The sequence below is a fragment of the Triturus cristatus genome, chromosome 7, assembly GCF_964204655.1.
Source record: "Triturus cristatus chromosome 7, aTriCri1.1, whole genome shotgun sequence".
Lineage (NCBI taxonomy): Eukaryota > Metazoa > Chordata > Amphibia > Caudata > Salamandridae > Triturus > Triturus cristatus.
Genome location: NC_140590.1, coordinates 661,717,073 through 661,737,651, shown reverse-complemented (window position 1 = coordinate 661,737,651; position 20,579 = coordinate 661,717,073). Strand labels below are relative to the sequence as shown.

General features: G+C 43.1%; 1 protein-coding gene across 3 annotated transcripts in view; it reads left to right on the top strand.

Moving 5' to 3' along the window:
• Positions 1-20,579, top strand: part of LOC146810314 (ATP-binding cassette sub-family A member 10-like) — a 1,546,030-nt gene that overhangs the window by 760,058 nt on the left and 765,393 nt on the right. The window lies entirely within an intron of this gene.

Sequence of the window (20,579 nt, the reverse complement as noted above, 5' to 3'; positions counted from 1 at the left end):
TATTATCTTCAATCCATTAAAATGTAATACATTTTTCTTTCAGTTGGGAATGGTTCTAAGTTAAACATCAAATGCATTCGTAGATTATGGATGGTCTATATCAGTGGACTAGACAATTAAAATAATTTTCTTTCAGTCCTTAGTAAGCATTTTATGTGAGAACTATGAATTGTATGATAAAACTCTCTTCATCAGTAGTGTCAGATTTAACATGTGCAAGAATCTTAAAGACACTTAGGACTTATGTGCAAAGTGCACATTCATTTTGTGTGTCAGGTATCGGTCGTATTCAGGTTTCTGTGACGTATAAAAGGTTGGCAACTTTACGCTGCGCCTCAGCTGTTACCGGACTCGGGACATGATGGCTATTGAAATGCATTGTAGTGAATACCAGGTTTTGAGGGTTACAAAAGAAGAATATACAAAGGGTGATAAGAGATTCAGGTCACAATGTAAATAATTTGATGGTGGTACAATACTTATTTTAGAAATTGTTGTGTGTTCTAAGGTGATTGCTGAAATACTGAACCTCTCCTGGGATTTGATGAAACATGTTTAAAAGTAAAGGTTTTTCTCATGATTGTGACATAAATATTATTATTATGGAAGTTAAAACATGAACATATTTTCTATAAATTCACAGTATCTTCCTCAGACATGTGAGGACCTAATTTAGGTCTTATTGAGTCTCATCCCACTGTTGCTTTTTCGGCTGTCTTCCCACCCACTGCCTTGGTCTTCCCACCCACTGCATTGGCAGTCCATCTGCTTTATTTAGATGTTGGCTGGTCATTGGAGGGAAGACTGTCACAGTCTTGCTGCCTCCGCCAGAATCTATCTCCCGCTTCAATGGCATCAGAGGCAGAAGCTGCTGTTGGAGGGAGTCCCGCCAAGATTCTCGCCATCCAGATTACAATGTGCCTTTCCATCGAGGCAGCTGTGGCAGGGAAACCTCAAAGCACAATTTGGCTGAATCAAAGAAAAAGAGGTGAAAGCTCACCTTATTTCAGGGTTCCACTACTGATCCCATCTTGAATACCATTGCCCAGGCCCTTCCTGTGCTGCTGCTAGTTAACCACGACACTCAACCACACCATTGTCGCTGTAATCTAAGATAGGCTTTTGTGGTGGGTGTATATTCAACGGTGTGGGTATGCTGTTGGTGTTTAATGCAATATGCAAAAAAATGGGCAGTGCACATTATCCACATACACATATAGACAGATTCACAACATACATGTGTATTGTGATGAAAACAATTAGTACTTATCTGTCTCCACACCTCCATGGCCTCACAACTCCACTGCCAGCACAACAGGAACATCTAAATTGGCGCAATCCCGCCAGACTGATGGCGGCAGAATACTGTTAGCCAGCACACAAGACCGCCACCGCCACTGTCGTGCCAGCTCGCTGGAGTACTTGGGACTGCTGCATCTGCGGGATGACGATAATACCTCCAAGATCTAAATCAGGCCCTTAGTCTGATATTCTGAGTTAAGCATGAAACAGCAGCAGCATCCTTTCAGTTGATTCCCTTGTGTACTACTGCAGATTTCCACAGTGTTCTAATGAACAACTAGAGGGATGACATTCTGTACTTATGACAAAATTGTAGCATGCCTGAAGCCATGTAAATGGAAAACGAAAGCATTTATGTTAAAAATGAACAAAATGTGCCGGTCCTTTTTGTCTTATAAATTACGGTTAGTGCTCTAGAAAACTAACATGAGGACATATTTTCTCTGAGTTCACAAATATCTTCCTCAGTAAAACATTCTGACATGCAGACTGACACATGTACTTTCAACACCAGCAGCATCCAGCCATTTGACTCCCATGTAATTAACTGCAGCTTTAACACAAAGTTCTGATGAGCAGCTAGAGTGCAGCGTTTCTGCATGTATGACAATAGTGTGGCACATCTGAATGTCGTCTTGATGGAAAACATTTCCTACGGAAGACATTGCAGTAAATGAAAAAATAGATGAAGGGTTTCATAGAAAAAATGGCTAGTGCTCTAGAAAACTAAAATTAGGTCACAATGTCAGTAAGTTCTTAAATACGTCCATTATCTATTTCACTAAAACACGAAGAATCAAGCACATCTCTATCACAAGCAGCAGTTTGTTGATTAACTACCTAGTACTCAACTGCAGTGTCACCTTTGAGAGCCTACGGACAACTAACATTTTGCATTCAAGAGAAAAGTGAGGCAATCCCTCATTTCGTTGGAATAGGAGCTGTTGAATTTAAAGTCTTTCCAGTAGAGCAGGCTGCAGTGAATGAGCACTGAGATGTGAATACAGACATGAACCAGAGGGATAAAAATGTGAGCGGAGGTGTGGGATTTTAGGAATTTGATGTATGACGTATTTTTAAAGAGGCTAAAAAAAGTTAAACAGGGAGACATTTGCATTACTACAGCATCTCCTTTCCACATCGGTTTACTCAGCCTATCTATCTTCCTAGATACTTATCTGCAAACTATGTTTAAAAGAGTACCAATTGATAGACAAATATATGTCTATACATATATGTATGTGTGTGTGTGTGTATATATATATATATTTATAGAAAATTAAACAACAGAGCACAGCACAATGCACAGTTACAAATGACTATTACGTCAAAAGGCAATTTTAATCTCACAATTAATAATCAAAAAACAAGTAATAGGGCGCAGTCTTGACCAAGAGTAAATTAATTTCTTGATAAGTTGACACGTTGATGAAGCAAGCACACAGCCGACATGTGTTTCGTCGTTAGATGACTTTCTCAAGGCTTAAAAACAGTATCCAAGTAAAGAAAGCGCAATCAAGTATGAACACCCTCAACTTCAGTTTGAGAGGGTTTCAGAGATAATACACCATTCCGAATTCATCCAAACCACACAAAATTGTCTCCGCCAAAGTTCAACGTTATATCACTCCTACCAGCTGCAGAATCAGGCGGCTCATTCTGAAATATAATAAACCTCCATGAAGAAAAGACGTCTTTGCGATAGTCCGTATATGTGTAGTTCCCTGCTCGTGGTCAGTCGCCACTCACCAGTAGGTGGTTATAATTAGGACCAAGTTTCCATAGGGAAAGCGTTTTTTAACTTTATCTGTGGCATCGGTCCACGAATCTTCATGATTTGGTTTTTTTTAAATGTGCAGCTGGGTCTTATTGTGCAAGGAAAGCTTTGGGGTGATCTGTCAAGCTGAGGCTGTGAAAAAGGGGGTGGGGGCAAAAAAAGTGTGATTTCCATGTTCATACCCATATGGATTTTTATCCGAGTACAGCCCAAACGGAATTGCAGCAAATTTGACATGAAGGTAGCTCTTGGTCTAGAAAGAGTCCTTTTTTTGTGATTAGGTGTAAATCTGTTCAGTAGTTTTCGAGATATTAGGAAAGGGCTAATTTGTAGATTTAGATGCGCAAATACTTTGAGAATATTGATTACCTCTTGCTGAGATCTCACTGGCTTCAACCAGGGAGTGTTGGCAGCCATTATGGGACTCATAATGCCTCAGCAGAGTCACACGAAAAAAAATAAAAACAAAGAAAAAGTAGCACGGTAGGAATACTCTGAGCCCCAGGCCCTGTGCTGCGTTCCCCCAAGGACACCGCCAGGGCAAAAAAATTGCGGACAAATTGCAAGAATTAGCAAATTCACGTCAAACATTAAAATATATCCGGGGGTATGCCTAAAATAAGGAGAGGGCAAATGCGGCAATCTTGTGGCTCTTTTGAGCCCCAAGGACCACCACATCCCCAGGGCTTTATGTAAATACTGGAGAGAGGCTGCACAAAGCCTACTCATCCTGCTCATAAGAGCCCCTGGGACCACCACCTCCACACGGCATTATGACAAAATTGGAGGTGGGTCACAGTAGTGCCATGGGGACCACCACCTCCCCGGGACCATAAATAGCAACTAAAGAGGGAGGGGGCTGGGCGGCCCCCCTCCAGGCTGTATTTAGTCCTGGGGCCCACCACCTCCCCAGGGCAGGCACTTGATAATAAAAGGAGGGGGCAGCGCAGCTCCCTTCCTGAAGACACTAATGGTCCTGGGGACTGCAACCTCCAGGGCCAACTCCTTATCTCCTGAGGTGCCTACCCTCAGGAGAAAGAAATGTGCTCTTTTTTTTTTAGTCCTCATATGTTTGATCAGTATAAGGATGGAGAAAGAAGAGATTACCGACTTGGTTTCTTACTGTCCAGACAAAGTGATACCTGCTCTCTCCACTTAGGAGGGGATGGTAGCCATCACGGGATCCTTCTCTTCAAGGTCCGCTTACTCTTTTCGCCTGTGTTACAGGTTCTTACTTAGATTCTCTTTCTAGGTTCACCAATCCGTATTGATGAATCTTCTAGATTATTGAGAATATTCTGTATTTACTGATGCTTAATCATTGGATTGATAGCAGTCATTTTTATCAAATAAGAGATTAAATAAAAATATACAGTACACATTTTATATGATGGGGTACCAATGCTACTCCAATAAGATTAAGAGAGTTGGATTTATTATTAAATAAATTCCCACAGATAATGGAAAAAGGTATGAAGAGGAAGAGAGATTTACAGGCACATGCATCAATGTAAAAACCGGTCGCAAACGGGCAGATTCTCAGAATCTGCCCCTTTGCGACCGGTATTTTTGCATTTGGGATGCATCATGCCAAATGCAAAAATCGCAATTTAAGGAATCTCTAAATTGCGATTCCTTAAATTGCGATTGCATTTAAGGAATCCCAAATTGAGATTCCTTAAATGCAATGCATGAAAGTGAAAAAATTAGCGATTTCGTTAATAGGGGGAGCAAATTACCATGAAGTTGAACTTCATGGTAATTTGCAAAAACTTTGAAAAATGCACTTTTGTGCATTTTTCAAAGTTTCATGTTGCGCACACACATTCCCTTAGAGCATGTGTGTGTGCAACATATGTTCACAGATCAATTTCAGGGGTGCAATAGGGTGTCATTTTGACACCCTTGCACCCTTGAAATTGCATGAGCAATTTGTGAGTACCTACTGGTACTCGCAAATTGCTCATGCAATCTCCAATTCATTCCTATGGGCCTGGAGGCCCATAGGAATGAATGGGACGGCATTCCTTAATTGCGACTCGCAATTTGCGACTCGCAATTAAGGAATTTGTAGGAATCGCTATTTTTATAGCGATTCCTACATGCATAGGCTTTTGCAATTCCTTAATTGCGATTCCTTAAAAATCGCTATTAAGGAATCGCAAAAGTCTTTGTTGATGCATGTGCCAGTTTGTCACTACGAAAGTGAGACATTCTCAACCCAATTATCCCAAATACTCCAGTGCTTCGTTCTCTTATTAGAGCATGTTGCTCTGTCCATTTTAGCAATTCTGTGGATCTAATTTATCCATTCAGATTGTAAAGGTGGTATAGGTAAGATCCACTTAATACACAATTCTCTACGAGCTAATATGATTAGGATGAATGTAAGGGCCTTGAGGGGTTTAGGTATGTTACCAGCAGATTCTTCTTACGGTATCACCCCGAATATGACCAGTGCCAGACTCACCTTCACTGCATGGCCCGCCAACTCTGACAACATTTCACCCCCTTCTGCCAAAACAATTGGATGGAGGGACACCACCGGAACATATGCGTTTCATCAGCGTTGGGTTCACCGCACTTTTGGCAATACCTTACCGTTTGTAGGCCCATCTTTGCCAATCTTCGAGGCGTCCAGTAGGCCTTATGGATGGTAAAAAGGTGTTTTTTCTTTAAAGGCGCAAATTTCACACAAGGTCACAAAAGAGATGTAGATACTTGCCATAGTGCTTCTAGATGATACTCCGGTAGATCCCTCCTCCACGTCTCCGTGTGCCATGTACTAGAATCTTCTGATGATTGTACCAGAAACCAGTACCATACCGAGACCTCTTTCTGTAATCCAGGACGTAGTGCTATTTTGGCTCATAAAGTTTGTTTTATTTCCCCCCCCATCTCAAAGTCTTGGCCCAGCCTAGTAATTGGCGATATTTAAAACAAGAGGCGGCGCCTTTTGTGATCTCTTAAAAGTATTGCCAAGATATTAACTGAGTGCCTTCCAATAATTGGCCCCATCTGCAAATTCCCTTTTCCCTTATCGGGATTGCTAAAGAGTCTTGCAAACATGCGGGTTCCTGGAGATCTCCATATTGGCGCATAGTGGCTATAGTATGGAATCTGTAGCATCTTCCTAATTTGGTACCACAGTTTACAGGCCCAATAAAGAGACTTTAGTCTGATTTTTTTTTAATTTGGGGTCTCCAAACTTATAGAGAAAGTGATTAGATAAGTCTGGTGGACCGTACGTCACAGCACGAAACATAGGGATGATATTATTGGAATCCTTTAATAGCTGTCTAAAAATTTTCAGATGAAAGGCTCTCTGATATTGTAGGAGATCTGGGCTTGCTATGCCCCCATTTACCTTTTTTTCCCAACATTTCCTCCATGCAATTCTGGGCATTTTTTTCCCCAAATGAAGCTGGAGAAGGCTCCTTGTACTTTTTTGATCTATTCAATCTTGAATTCCAACGGAATTGTATTAAAAATAAATGTGTATTTGGGTAGAATAGACATCCTTATTAAATTTGATTTGCCAGAAAGGATAAAGGTAAAGAGTCCCACTGCTGCAGTTGTTTCCTAACTTTTAATGTGACTGAGTCAAAATTCACCTTTGCTAAGGTTTCCAAATTTTGAACCACCTCGATCATTAAGTATCTGATCTTCTTTTTAATAAGCTCACTCTTGGAACTGGTATTCCACTGCATGATCTCTGTTTTGGAATGGTTTACAGCGTATCCTGATAATGTGCCAAATGTATCTAGAATTTCCCAAATAACAGATATTACTGGCTCGAGATGGGTTGTGAAAATCATTAAGTCATCAGCATAAAGCCCTATGTTTTTTTTCCTTGTCATTACATGTAAATGGATGGATATTTTTACATGCTCTTAACTTAATGGCCAGTTGCTCAATGTATATTTTGAACAAAATAGGGGAAATTGGACAACCCTGTCTAGATCCTCTCCTTATTTGTACTTTTTCAGAAAGGGTTCCAATTACTAATACCCGGGCCATAGGATTTCTGTATAGAGTCTGGATTACCTCAAAAAGAAAGGGCCAACTGACCCTGTCGAAAGCTTTTTCAGCATCACAGGTTATTGTAGACAAGGGTTTTTTATATTCTATGGCAAGATCTACTGCACCAATTAATTCATGAGTCAGATCCTCCAAATGCCTCCCCTTCATAAATCCCTTCTGATCATCATGGATAATTGAACCGACCATTCGCTCCAACCTTTTATTCAGAATCTGTGTGTAGATTTTATAATCACTGTTAAGCAGTGATATCGGCCTGTATGATTCACATACTCAGGGGTTTTTATTGGGTTTAAGAAGAATGATTATGGTTGCCAAATCCCAGGAGGAGGGGGTGTCTTGTTTTAAAATGTATGCTGAGTTGAAAAGATCCATCAGAATCTGGGCTAGGACTTCCCTCAGCAAAGCATACAGCTCATTGGGGATAGCATCAGGGTCAGCAGCCTTACCCTTTTTCAAGTTCTTAATTGAGCTGTGAACTTCTTCCAATGTCATAGGGGCCGATAATTCCTCTCTATTTTCATTGCTTAACAACAGAAGATCTATATTACTGAAAAAGGCATCTGTCTGTTTTTTGTTTTGAGTTATGTCCTCTGTATAGAGTTCCTGGAAAAACCGGATCAATTCCTGCTCAATGGCTCTGTCTTCGGCGATGATATCACCTGTGACTTGATTTTTCAGATTCTTAATGTTGTTCCTGGCTCGATCTGATTTGGCCTTTCAGGCCAAAAGCTTACCACTGCCCTCCCCATATTCGTAATTGGCAAGTCTACTTGCTTCCAATCTCTTTTTCACTCTAAGTTCTAAGTAATCCACTAGTTTTGTCTTGGCCTTAGCAAGATCTACTTCTAATACGAGTTTCATGTTAACGTCTAAGGTGTGGGCCAACTTTCCTTGAATTTCTTTTATCTGATCTTCTAAAGAGGAGAGTTCTTTTTTCCTTTTCTTATTTTCCATAGCATTTTGGCTGATTAGAATACCTCTAAGATATGCTTTGTACGTGTCCAAAACCTTATTTATGGGGGCCGTATCGAGATTAAAAAGAAAAACCTATTTTGTTTGTTTTATCACATTCTTGACTATCGACAATTCAAGAAGGAGAGATCGGTTTAGTGTCCAGAGCGTCTCTGGAGATTTACCATTGAGCTTAAACTGTAAAAAAATTGCTGAGTGGTCTGATAAATATTCCGGTATATGTTCGATTTTTAACGAAATTACTGATAGTACTAGATGTCAAGAAAACAAATTGATCCTAGATCGATGCCCATGCTTTTTATTGTGAAATGTAAAGTCCCCTATGGAATTGCTCGACACTCCCCGCCCCCTTGTGTCTTTTAGGCTCCAAACATCTACTAGGCCAAGATCCTGAATTATAGATTTTCAGGGCAGTTCTCATTTTCGAAGTTGAATTTTTTTGAGGTAGTGTCTTTATCTAAATCGAGAATAACATTTAAGTCTCCTCCCATAATAGTTATATCATTAAATTCGAGTAGCTGAAGCTTTAATGTACGAAGAGGGAGAGGGTCATCCAAGTTAGGGCCATAATATGATACAAAAATTAACCATGTTCCCTGAACTCTTACCCTGACAATCACCCACCTACCTTGAGGATCGACCTTAACTTCAGCTATAGTACTTTGAGCTGATTTTTTAAATAATATAGCAAACCCTTTAACTGTGACTGTTTGTGATGTGCATATACAGTGCTCTATCCATGTTTGGGATTTGAGAATATCAAGCCATTCCTCATTTAATAAATGAGATTCTTGAATAAATATTACATCCATCTCCCTCAACTTCAAATATTCCAGACCTTGGGGTCACTCTCAGGTCATTCACATTCCATGATAAAACTCTTAAAGAGTTGATATTATCTAGACCTGCCATAATTTATATAAAGTGGCCTTTTTGCTATATCTCAGCAAAAGCATGTGGTATTCAGCTCTCCTTAACAAGTGGTAGCCCACATAATCTAAAACGACTAAAAAAATAAAGAAAAAAACAAATCATCTGCATCAAACATTGTAGAACAAATATTTTGGGGATCTTCTCCCATATGCTCCCCCAACCAATGTGTCTTGAATATTTCTCTCTCAGTTTTAAAAGTGACCCACCCCTCCCTCCCTGGGGAACCCTCCCTAGTAACAAGAGGTATATTAGCAACTCCTATGAGCTCTCTCGCCCCTTGATTGGCTGACTATTTTCTATTATAGTGATTGTGCCCTAATCTGCTCAATAAAGGTTTTTACGTCATCTGGGTCTCTAAAGGTGTGCATTTTATTGCTCCTCGTGACCTTTAACGTGGCAGGCAAACTTATATTAGCCGTGTTTCCTAAATCTCTTAGGTCTTGAATGTATTTCCCTAGTTCCAACTGCCTGTCTAAGGTTTCTCGTGAAACATCAGATCGAATAGGAAAGGACCAGTCATCCTTCTTGTACATTCCTGCTTTTAGAGCTGCCGCGAGGATGGTTTCTTTTAGTGAGTATGTTTTAAAATTAACCAAGATCCTCCTCGCTATTTTCCTTCCAGGACGTGCCACAAAAGGATCACGGGGAACTCTCTGAACATCTTGCTCTATAATATCGGAATCTAAGTTCGAATTGTACTCTTTTAAAAGAGTAATCATGAAGGTCTTAATATCTCCTCCTTCCTTTCCCTGAGGGACATTTAAAATTCTGATAATATTTTGTCTTGCGTTATTTTCTAAAGACTCTAGCTTATCTCTAAGGTCTCTTTCGTTTTGCTTGAGTTTCAGAATCTCTTCTTGGTTTGTGGCCACTTTGTTTGAAATCTCGTTTTGTATTGTTTCCATTACTCCTGCCCTGACTACTAGGCTGTTGATTTTTTCCTCCATGGTCTCACAATACCCTTGAATTTTCTGTTGATTGAGCTCGGATGTTGCAAATCTCTCTCTTAACTCTGTTAGCATTACCGCCATTGTGTTTTCGAGCTCTGCCTAGTTCGACTCCTTGCTAACAGGTGAGAGAGTGGCCGTAGCTGTTAATTGCTCAGAGTCATTTAAAGGGTTCTGGTTATTGGTGTTGTCTATTGGGAAGGAGGTGTTGTTTTCTTCAATACTGAGCAGGGAGTCATATCTGTTTTTTAGTAAAAGTTGTTTTGAGGAAGGTTGCATAGAGCCAGGACCGGAAGCCATCCTGCCTTTTATATTTATGTTCTCCGGCTGAGTTTCTACGAAAACTGTACAGGATTCTGCCTGGACTGTTGAGGCTTGTTCTTTCACTTTAAAGTATTAGCGGAGTGAGGGGGTAACTTTTAATTTCCCTGGTTTCTTCCTTAGCTGTTTCTTTACACTTGACTGGGGATTAGTAGCTTCTACCACCTTTCTACTCACTTTTACCACTTTCGGTTGATTAACACTGAGAGCTGTCTGTTTTAATTTGTCTGGCTGATTTAGAGAAAATAGGGCTGTTATTTGACCTATAGTATGTGTATCTTTGGATAAAGAGCTCTCCAGATCCTCTTTCCCCCAGACCCCCCTGTTCCATAAAGTATACCTATTTATCTCCTCCTATGGTCTTGAGAGACAGCTCTGCTTCCCTTTTTTCCCTTTAACTACACAGGGGGTTAGTTTTAGTTTTTTTTAGGTCAGAGCTCACCTCCAAGTTGTCACACCCTTCCTGCGATACTCTCCCCTTCCTCCTTACCGCATTCATATGTGGGGACTTCCTGGTTTTACTTTGTGATTGTAAAGTGGATTCCTCCGTATTATCTGGAGTTGCCGGGCTAAACGAGCATACAGAGAAATCCCCGCTACCTCCCCGCGGGAAGCTGATTCTAGCCACGGCTGCTCCAGGTGAGCCGTGCTGCCGCCTCCGCCCAGACTCTTCCCAGTGCTCCGCAGCCGCCGCAGGATACCACAACGAAGGAAACATTTGAAAAAATAGCCAATACAACAAGAATAATAAGTTTCCACAGACCGAGTATACAAATGTGCAAAATCACCTGAAGCTCTGCCCCTTTCAGCTTAGTAGTATGCAATGGTATTCTAGCCTTTTGCTACAATGATGGGCAGCTTACCAAAAGCCCCCAGCACATTTACCCATAATTTTACAGATGTGTACTTGATGCCGAAGAATATGAGGACATCTCCACCAAAGAAGGAAGCACTTGCTTCATACAGTTTAAAGAGGAAGTACCCTTGTTTGGTGGAGATTCAACTCTTTGTAGTCTTGATTCATGTTATCACAGATTTCTGGATGAAGACGCACAAGGAACAATCACATTGCAAAACACAAACAAGGTCGCTGGATACATTTTCTCCTGGTCCATTACGCAGCTGTAGAGTAAAATATGCACTAGTTATTACCCAACAAGGTAGCACTTACTAATTAAATAGTAGAAAGCACTCCTGCTGGGTGGACCTTTTATGCAAAAACTGTGGACTCTTGTACAATGAAGAGGTAGGTGAGGTTCCATTCTGACCCAGTCACTCACAGAGGTACTGACACCCATTCAACCCCTCTCACATATACTCAAATACCCACACAGCCACTCAGATGCCCACACCTACACCCATACAGTCACTCACATACCCACTCACAGACCTGCACAGCCACTCATACACTCACAAAACCACTCAAACATCCACATTACCACTCACACATCTACTCACAGATCCATACAGCCACTCACATACCCATTCACATACCTAGAAAACTACTCACACATCCACTCACACAACCATACAGTCACTCATACACCCACTTACAGATCCACACAGCCACTCACAGACCAATAGAGCCAATCATACACCCATCCACAGACCCATTCAGCCAATCATACATCCACTCCCAAAGTTACAGGTTACAGTTCAGAAATAAAATTTAAAAACCTTTGAAATTCACTGAAATAAACCAAAGGTTACAGGGGCGTTATAGTTAGGTCTTAGAATTATAAAAACCTTAGAAATTCACTGCACAAACCAAACGTTATACAGACGGTATAGTTATTTGCCGATTTCCTTCGTACAAAACCATAGAAATTCAGCAGCCCCCACGATGCACTGCTGCAGGCAGCCACAAATTTCATAAAACCTACCATTTCCCCAAGTCTGATGATAAAAATGGTACCTCACTTGTGCGGGCATGCCTAGTACCCACAACGGGAAAGGCTCCAAAATTCAATGAGGAGACATCAACATTTTCTGTCACAAATATTATCTGATTTGGCAAAAGGTGAGTGGCATTTTTTTGCCAGGCACTAACGGCCACACAAGGAAACCTACCAAAACCCAGGCATTTCTGAAAACTAGACATCCAGGGTAGTCCAGGGTGCTATGCATTGTGTGGATCCCACAAAGTTTTCTTACCCATAATATCTTGCAAACCTCAAACTTTGCCTAAAAATTCACATTTTACTTGCATTTCTGTGATGTAAACTTCTGGAATCAGCAGAAATCCACATAATTCGTACCACCCAGTTTTTTTCCCACTTCTCCCAATAAAAATGCTACCTTACTTGTGTGACTGGGCCTAGAGCATGCGACAGGCAAGCATCAAACCAAGGTTAAAGGAGTCTCACAGTGACTCTCAGTCACCCTGATTTGATTTGTACCTGTCGGGCATCTCCCTCTCTGTCAAAGCAATTGTGCTCCACTTTAAGCAAATGAGAGCAAAATACTCTTGCTTGCTCAAAGCAGATCACAGATTGCTATGGCTTGTCGGGAGCGGTAAAGCTCCTGCCAAGCCATAGCAAACAGCTATGTCCTGGGGGTAGGCACCCCAGGACATAGCAGAAGCTGGCTCTGGAGCCATGTTTGGCTCCAGGACAAGGGTCGTGTGGCCCACCTCCTTTTTTGTAAAATGTGCCCCAGGGAGGTGGGGGTGGGGGAGCAGGTGGCACGCCTGCATTCTGTGTCACAAAAGCCAGGGGGGACGTGGCGGTACCCGGGGCTGGGGTGATCCGTGCATCCCCCATTAATTAAAGTTAAAGCCCTGAGGGCTGCAGGGGGTCCACCCAGCCACCCTGTATTTTTTCTTGTAAAGCCCCAGGGAGGTGGCAGTTCCCGTGGCTGGGGGTGGTCAAACAACCCCCCCATTTTATAAGTAAAGAAGCCCCAGGGAGGTGGTGGTCCCTGGGGTTTCATTAAACCCTAGGAGGGGGGCCCACATTCACCCTCTCCTTTATTTTTCATATGCCCCTGGGATTTGGCCCACCCGTGGGCTTTTTCTAAAAGAAGCGCCGGAGACCTGCTATTTTTTTTCTTTCAATTGTGCCACTGATCCACCTGCGATTTAGATGCAAAATTGGCAAAAGAAAATCTTTTTAATGCCCAGCAGGGTCCCTCTGGAGACCTCCCCACCATACCTAGGGGGTCAGGGTATTTTTACCCTGCCCTCTTTTCTTTATTTTTTACTTTGTTTGTGGGACTCAGCTTCAAGCCAAGTCTCAAGATGGCTGGCAACCAATCAATTTTCAGTAGGATCCATGAGTCCACTCCAAGGACTTACATCCCCAGATATCTATATTGTTTTAACTTAAATATCTCTAAAACTTCTGATTGGATTTACACCAAATCACAAAAAGCATGCTTTCTGGGCCAACATCTAGCTTTCTGCCAAATTTGGTGTAATTCCGTTCAGCGGTTCGGTCTGTAGTTATGTTCAAAATCACTATGGGAGAATGCATGGGGAAAATACATTTTGGGACCCCCCTTTTTTCTTGGCCCGCGCTTCATGGATCACCTCAAAAGTTTCAACACAGCAGCTTAGCCAAAAAGGGGATTTTTTTAAACATTTCATGAAGATTCACCAAGCAGCGCCAAAGTTATTGGCAAAACAAAAAACGCTTTTCATATAGAAACATGATCCTAACTATAACTACTGACTAGTGACCGCCAGTAGATAATATATATATATATATATATATATATATATATATATATATATATATATATATATATATATATTCACTGAAAAAACCATAGGTTTCAGGGGCGTTATAGTTAGCTGGACTTTTCACTCGTACAAAACCATTGAAATTCCCCCGTTATAGTTAGTTCAGCTAACTATAACCCACGCGCCCGCAATGCACTGCTGATGATGTCACATATTACATCACTCATGACATGGTCAGTGACATCACTCATGACATCACTGATGACATCTCAAATGACATCACTGATGACATCATCCAGTGAATGTGTGTTTTTCTGAAAATTACAAATTGTTTTATATATGTATATCTCAAGGTCGATGGAAGAATAAATGGGTATATAAGTGTCTAAATGGATGATTTGTTTTTGAAAAATTGATTGTATAACTGACTGATTAAGTGTATCTTAGTGAATACATGGCTTAGTGAGTAATGTTTAAATATGTAAATATCTGTATCAGTCTCTCACTTTGTGTATAAGTGGCTGCATGGGTTGGTGAGTAGCTACATGAGTGTCTATATAGGTTATTTGTTGCTTTTTTGAGTATCAGTATGAGTGTCTGAGTGTCTGTGTGGTTCGGTGGGGGGTATTACATAGTACATAGGTGCATGAATGAGTGACTCACTGTGAGTGTCTGTATGGTTTGGTGGGGGGTATTACGTAGTGCATAGGTGCATGAATGAGTGACTCACTGTTTGTATGTGTTGAAGACAGCATGTGTGCAGGACTGTATGGGTGGATGAGTGTGTGCATGGGTGTGTTAGTGAGTGAATGACTGTCTCAATAGTGTCTTTATGAGTAACTACATATGTTTTAAACTAGTATATGTGACTATTGGTGTATATAAGTGAGTATATGTGAGAGTGAGAGATTGAAATAGCTCCTGTATGAATAAGTATGTGTTTCTATAAGTGATTGTTTAAAAGACTAAGTATGTATAAGTTTCTGTAGAAGTAAGTGTGGTGGTGTGTGTATAACTGTATATGCAAGTACATGGATGTTTGATTCTTTATTAGCATGAGTGACTATGTGTGTGAGTAACTCTATGGATGAGTGGCATTGTGTAACAGGATGTATAGGTGTATGAGTACATATGATGAGTGAGTACATGTATGAGTGACTGTATAGGACTGTTGGTGAATGAGTGGATGTGTATGTGGATCTTAGAATTACTGAATAGGTTGTTGTAACTGGTATTGGTATGTCCATTGTTTTGAAAATTTTAGTTTCTATTTTTGAATGTGTGTATCAAAGGTTATATTAGTGGGAGAGGAGGTTTGCCACTCTATCACAAGGATGATGTCATCAGTGATGTCATCAGTAATGTCATTTGAGATGTCATCAGTGATGTCATGAGTGATGTCACTGACCATGTCATGAGTGATGTAATTTGTGATGTCATCAGCAGTGCATTGCGGCCGCGCAAGTTATAGTTAGCTGAACTAACTATAACGGGGGAATTTCAATGGTTTTGTACGAGTGAAAAGTCCAGCTAACTATAACGCCCCTGAAACCTATGTTTTTTTCAGTGAATTTCTAAGGTTTTTTAAATGCTAATTCCTAACTATAACGTGCCAGAAACCTATGGTTTTTTCAGTGAATTTCAAAGGTTTTTAAAATGCTAAATTCTAACTATGCCTACTGAGATAGGACATGTGAAGAAAGAAGAAAAAACGCACAGAAAGAAAAAAAAGAAATGCAGAAAGAAGCAATAAAAGTCCTCAAAGACGAAGAAAAGTGCAGGAAGAAGGATAACGTGCAGAAAGAACAAACAGAAGAGCAGAAAGAAGCCATGTTGCAAATTCATCCTGTACCCTCAACTTTTTCAGACGGATACTGGTGGTAACTGAGTCTGACTAACCAGTCCTAGAGCAAGTGCTATGTTAAAAGACACTCAGAATAAAGTGAAAACACCTACATACACTAGGGAACACTATGCGTTGGGGTCCCCCTGTGATTAGCATGACCTCCTCTGTAAGCCCCTAGTATATAATAGGGCAGGGGATTAAAACTACCTCTTAAAATGCTCCACAGGGCGTGTTTGCACACGTCACCTCAGGCCCCGTCCCCTCCCTTCCCCACTGTGTAAACACGTCCTGTGGCCGTTTTAAGTTGGGAGATTAAGTCCCCTTGAATCCTGATGGTCCCTAGGGTCCAACTAGACCACTAGTTACCTCCGGTAAGCGCCACAGAGCTGCGTTGCAGAGAGATGTAAAAAGAGGCACGGCCTAGACCACCTCTCTACAACGCAGCTCAGTGGCGCTTACTGGAAGCACCTGGTGGGCTAGTTGGCCCCCAGGGTCCCTCAGGATTGAAGGGGAATTATTTCCCCAACTTAAAACGCGCCATAGGGCGTGTTTGCACACGTCACCTCAGGCCCCGTCCTCTCCCTTCCCCACTGTGTAAACACGCCCTGTGGCCGTTTTTTAAGTTGGGAGATTAAGTCCCCTTGAATCCTGAGGGTCCCTAAGGGCAAAATAGCCCACTAGGTACGTCCAGTAAGCACCATTGCAGAGAGGTGTAAAAAGGGGCACGGCCTGCACCACCTCTCTGCAACGCAGAGCAGTGGCTCTTACTGAAAGCACCTGGTGGGCTAGTTAGACCCCAGGGTCCCTCAGGATTGAAGGGGAATTATTTCCCCAACTTAAAATGCGCCACAGGGCGTGTTTGCACACGTCACCTCAGGCCCTGTCCCCTCCCTTCACCACTGTGTAAACGCGCCCTGTGGCCGTTCTAAGTTGAGAGATTAAGTCCCCTTGAATCCTAAGTGTCCCTAGGGTCAAACTAGCCCACTAGGTACCTCCAGTAAGTGCCACAGAGCTGCATTGCATAGTGGTGTAAAAAGGGGCGTGGCCTCAGAACACCTGTCTGTAACGCAGCTCCCTGGCGCATACTGTAGATACCTGTTGGGCTAGTTGGCCCTCAGGGACCCTCAGTATTGAAGGGGAATTAATTCCCCAAATTACAACTGGCCAGAGGGCGCGTTTGCAGAGTGCTGCAAGGAGGGGGCGTGGCCTCCGGCACGATGCCAGTCTTTTATTTATTTTATGTTTTTTAAGAAGGAGGGCTGTGTGGCCCCCTTTCTTTTCCTAATTTATTGGCCCTGGGGACCCCATCCCCCAGGGCCTGCACCCTAATTTATTTTGTTGAAAAAAAAAAATGTGGCCCTCCCAAGGTCATGGCCTTTTTTTTTTTTATTATTCTTTAGGAGGAGGGCTGTGTTGCACCCCTCCTCAGGCCACTTATGGCCCCGGGGACCCCATACCCCGGGGCCGGCCTTTGTTCTTTAATATTTAAAAAAAATATATATTTATAGAAACACCTCCGACATGCTGGACAAACCGTATGTACCTATCACCATGACGATTTGCGTGATATTCATTAAAAGGCGACTATGCATGCAATGAATCCACGTGGAATGTATTTACCCCGCTAGTGAAGCTCTGACGTGTCTCACTCCCTACCGTGCCTAATCCCGGTGCCCCCGCCGGTGGGTACTCTCCAAGTAGACACCCTTGCCGTTTATTTATACAAACATGGGTAGCTATTGACGGGCATATTTAATAAACACGCACACCAAGCCATTCAAAGGGGATTCAACAAAAATTCGACCAAACTATGCAAGGAACCCCCCTCACGGTTAATAAAACACACATTCACCGGCGCATGTGTAATACTTTTTATTTTACTCTCTGGAAAGGAGACGAACCTCATTTGAGAGTCAGAGCGTGCTCCTGGCTGAGCCCAATGCTGTATTACACCCACCAGTGTCCGCCGAGTGCCACACACCTCTGTGTTGTATTCCACCAGCTGGTGCGTATGCTATGACACTCTCTAGCCCATGTGCACTGTAACACCACCCCGTGAATATGTCATGCCACACTTGCCTTCGCACGGGTTATATTGCCCCATCTAACGTGCCTTCCTCGATGCCTATGTTATAACACACAGCGCTATGCCATACATATTACAATCTGGGATCCATATCTTTGTCACAGTGCATATGCAACGTTACACTCCCCAGCACATATTTTATATTACAATTTTAGAGACTATTTAGGTTACACAATACTGCCCTGTGCATATTACACTCCAAGGCGCATATCGCATAGCACGCGCTAGTGCCTGTGCTATCTCGCGCTCTCCAATGAATCTTTCATTGCGCACAATGTATTGCATATTATATTTCACGCCCCGGTTAATCTTATGTCACACTTTTTGGTGCATAGTTTATACCATATACTATATCTAGTTTTCATTTTCAATCGTGCTCTCAGGACTATGTTCTTAATAACACTGCGTCCACCTACCCTTTTCACGGGCATTACATTTTGCGATGGGGGAAGGAGGGTCAGGGAGTGTTTCTGCCAAGTGAGCCCGGAGTCACAGTCACAAACGTCCTCTTCTTCCTGAATAAAAGTGAGATTATGCTGCATACTTGTTCATGTTTTAAGTAGTTTGCACAAACACACATTTTAAAGACAATAAAGTTCCTAATACCCACCTTCTCTGAACAGTTAGCTTGCTGCCCCATCCACCTCCTGCCTATCCTCTGTTGTCTGTATCCATGGACTAGCCTCCTCCCTCCTGCCATGCATGGTCTGATGTGCTGCCACTGCCCTCCATTTAGCATGATGTACCAGTCCACTCCTCCTGCCCACCATTGCCCAATTCTATGGCCCATCATTGACCTCCTGCTTAGCCTCTGTGCTTAGCTTGCTGCCCCTATTCTCCTTCCCCCTGCCCTCCGATGTATTTGTGCAGGCCCCTGCTCCATCCTTTTTGCCCACCATATTCCATGGACCTGCCACTCCTATCTACTCTGAGTGTTCTGTTGAGCTGCCACTCCCCTCCCACCTGCCTAGCTTGGTCAGATGACTGTAACCTGTCCCTGTCACCTTCACCCTGCCTGTCCACATGCCATGCCCCTATCCCCTTCCTCCTGTCCTTCATGGTCCATTTTACTGCCACTCCCTTCTGCCCTCCCTGGTCTGTTGTGCTGCAACTGCTCCTCCTGCCTGCCCCGCGCGGTCTGTTGTGAGGCCCCTTCCCCTGAACTCTCTTGTCTGTGCCCAGGTCCTGACCCTCCCTTCTATCCTCCATGGTCCTTTGTGTATGCCCCTGCACCCTCCTTCTTGCCCATCATAGCCATTGTGCTGCCACTAACCCTCCCGATTGCCATGCGTGGTCTTCTGTGCTGCCATAGCACCTCCCACCTCCCCTGTGTGGTCTGCTAGCTGCCCCTGAGCCCCTCCCACCTTCCTTCCATGGTCTGTGTGTATGCCATCATAGTCTCATTGTTGCTCTCCATGGTGTGTCTTGTTTCTAGTGCCCATCCTGCCTGACCTCCATGGTCATCTTGCTGCTCCTGCCCTGTCCTCTTGCCCCAAGTCCCTTGGTTTCCATGTGCAGACCCCTATTCCCTCCCTCCTGGAGAAGGTGACCTTTCACATGGATCGTGCTAGCCGCTAGCTGCGCTTTTTGGCTGCTCTCCACTTTTAGAAAATCCTGTTTTGTATTTTGTTTGTTTGGGTGACTTTTACCCTGTTTTTAATAACACTGACCTTTCTGGCCTCTTACCTGCACCTTAGAACCCCCCTGGGGACCATCTACACCGCCTTTGGCGGGTCCGGGATCACGGGGTTTTGGGGACTCCGAATTTGAGCGCCATCTTGGATTGGGCTCGGGCTCTTTCGCGTAATCTCGCGAGAGGTCGCCCTTCTGAGCCTATTTGAGCTTTTCTTTGGTCGCGCAGCGGTGACGCGCAGCGGGGCGCCTTCATCGCGCCTGAGTCCAGCCAGAGTCCTGCCCGTCTGCGCTCGTCCGCGCGGAGGACGTGCCGGACGTCTGGCCCTGGGACTCTGGCAAAATGCCCTCCCCCTCTTACAGCTACTCTGTTCGCCAAATGCTGGCCCTTAAACCTCGCATTAAATGCTGCTCACATTCTTACGAACCAGATGACTTTCGCCTCCCATTTCGATGTGGATGTCTTTCGACGCTGAGGCCCCGTAACTCCGCCCCCATCCATCCTCTCGTGGAACTCCCTGTTATATCTAGCCCTAACTCAGTAGGAATAGAGGGCATCTTGGTGAATGCCCGTTCCCTTGTCAAGAACAAGGTTATGTTCAAGGAGATGGTTTTGGATAAAACACCCACCCTAGTGTTTGTGACCGAAACATGGGCCAAGGACTCATCTGACCCAGACCTCATCGAAGCGGTCCCGGAAGGGTACTGCCTGGCCAGACTCGATAGACAGGGACGAGTGGGAGGGGGGATAGCGATCCTTTATAAAGATCACCTACATTGTCACATCGTCCCCATACTCGATTTCCCTGAGAGCTTTCAAGCACTTTATTTTTCAATAAAGGAAGCGCAACGCCCCTTCTTCAATGGTATTTTAGTGTATCGACCCCCAGGTTCGAGGACCCACTTTACGCACAATTTTCTTCAGTCCCTAGAACCCTATTTTGGTCGAGACAACTTTTCTATCATGGGTGATTTTAATTACCATCTAGAACGGCTTGATCTTTTTGATACCTCCTGTCTCATTGAGGCCCTTGAAT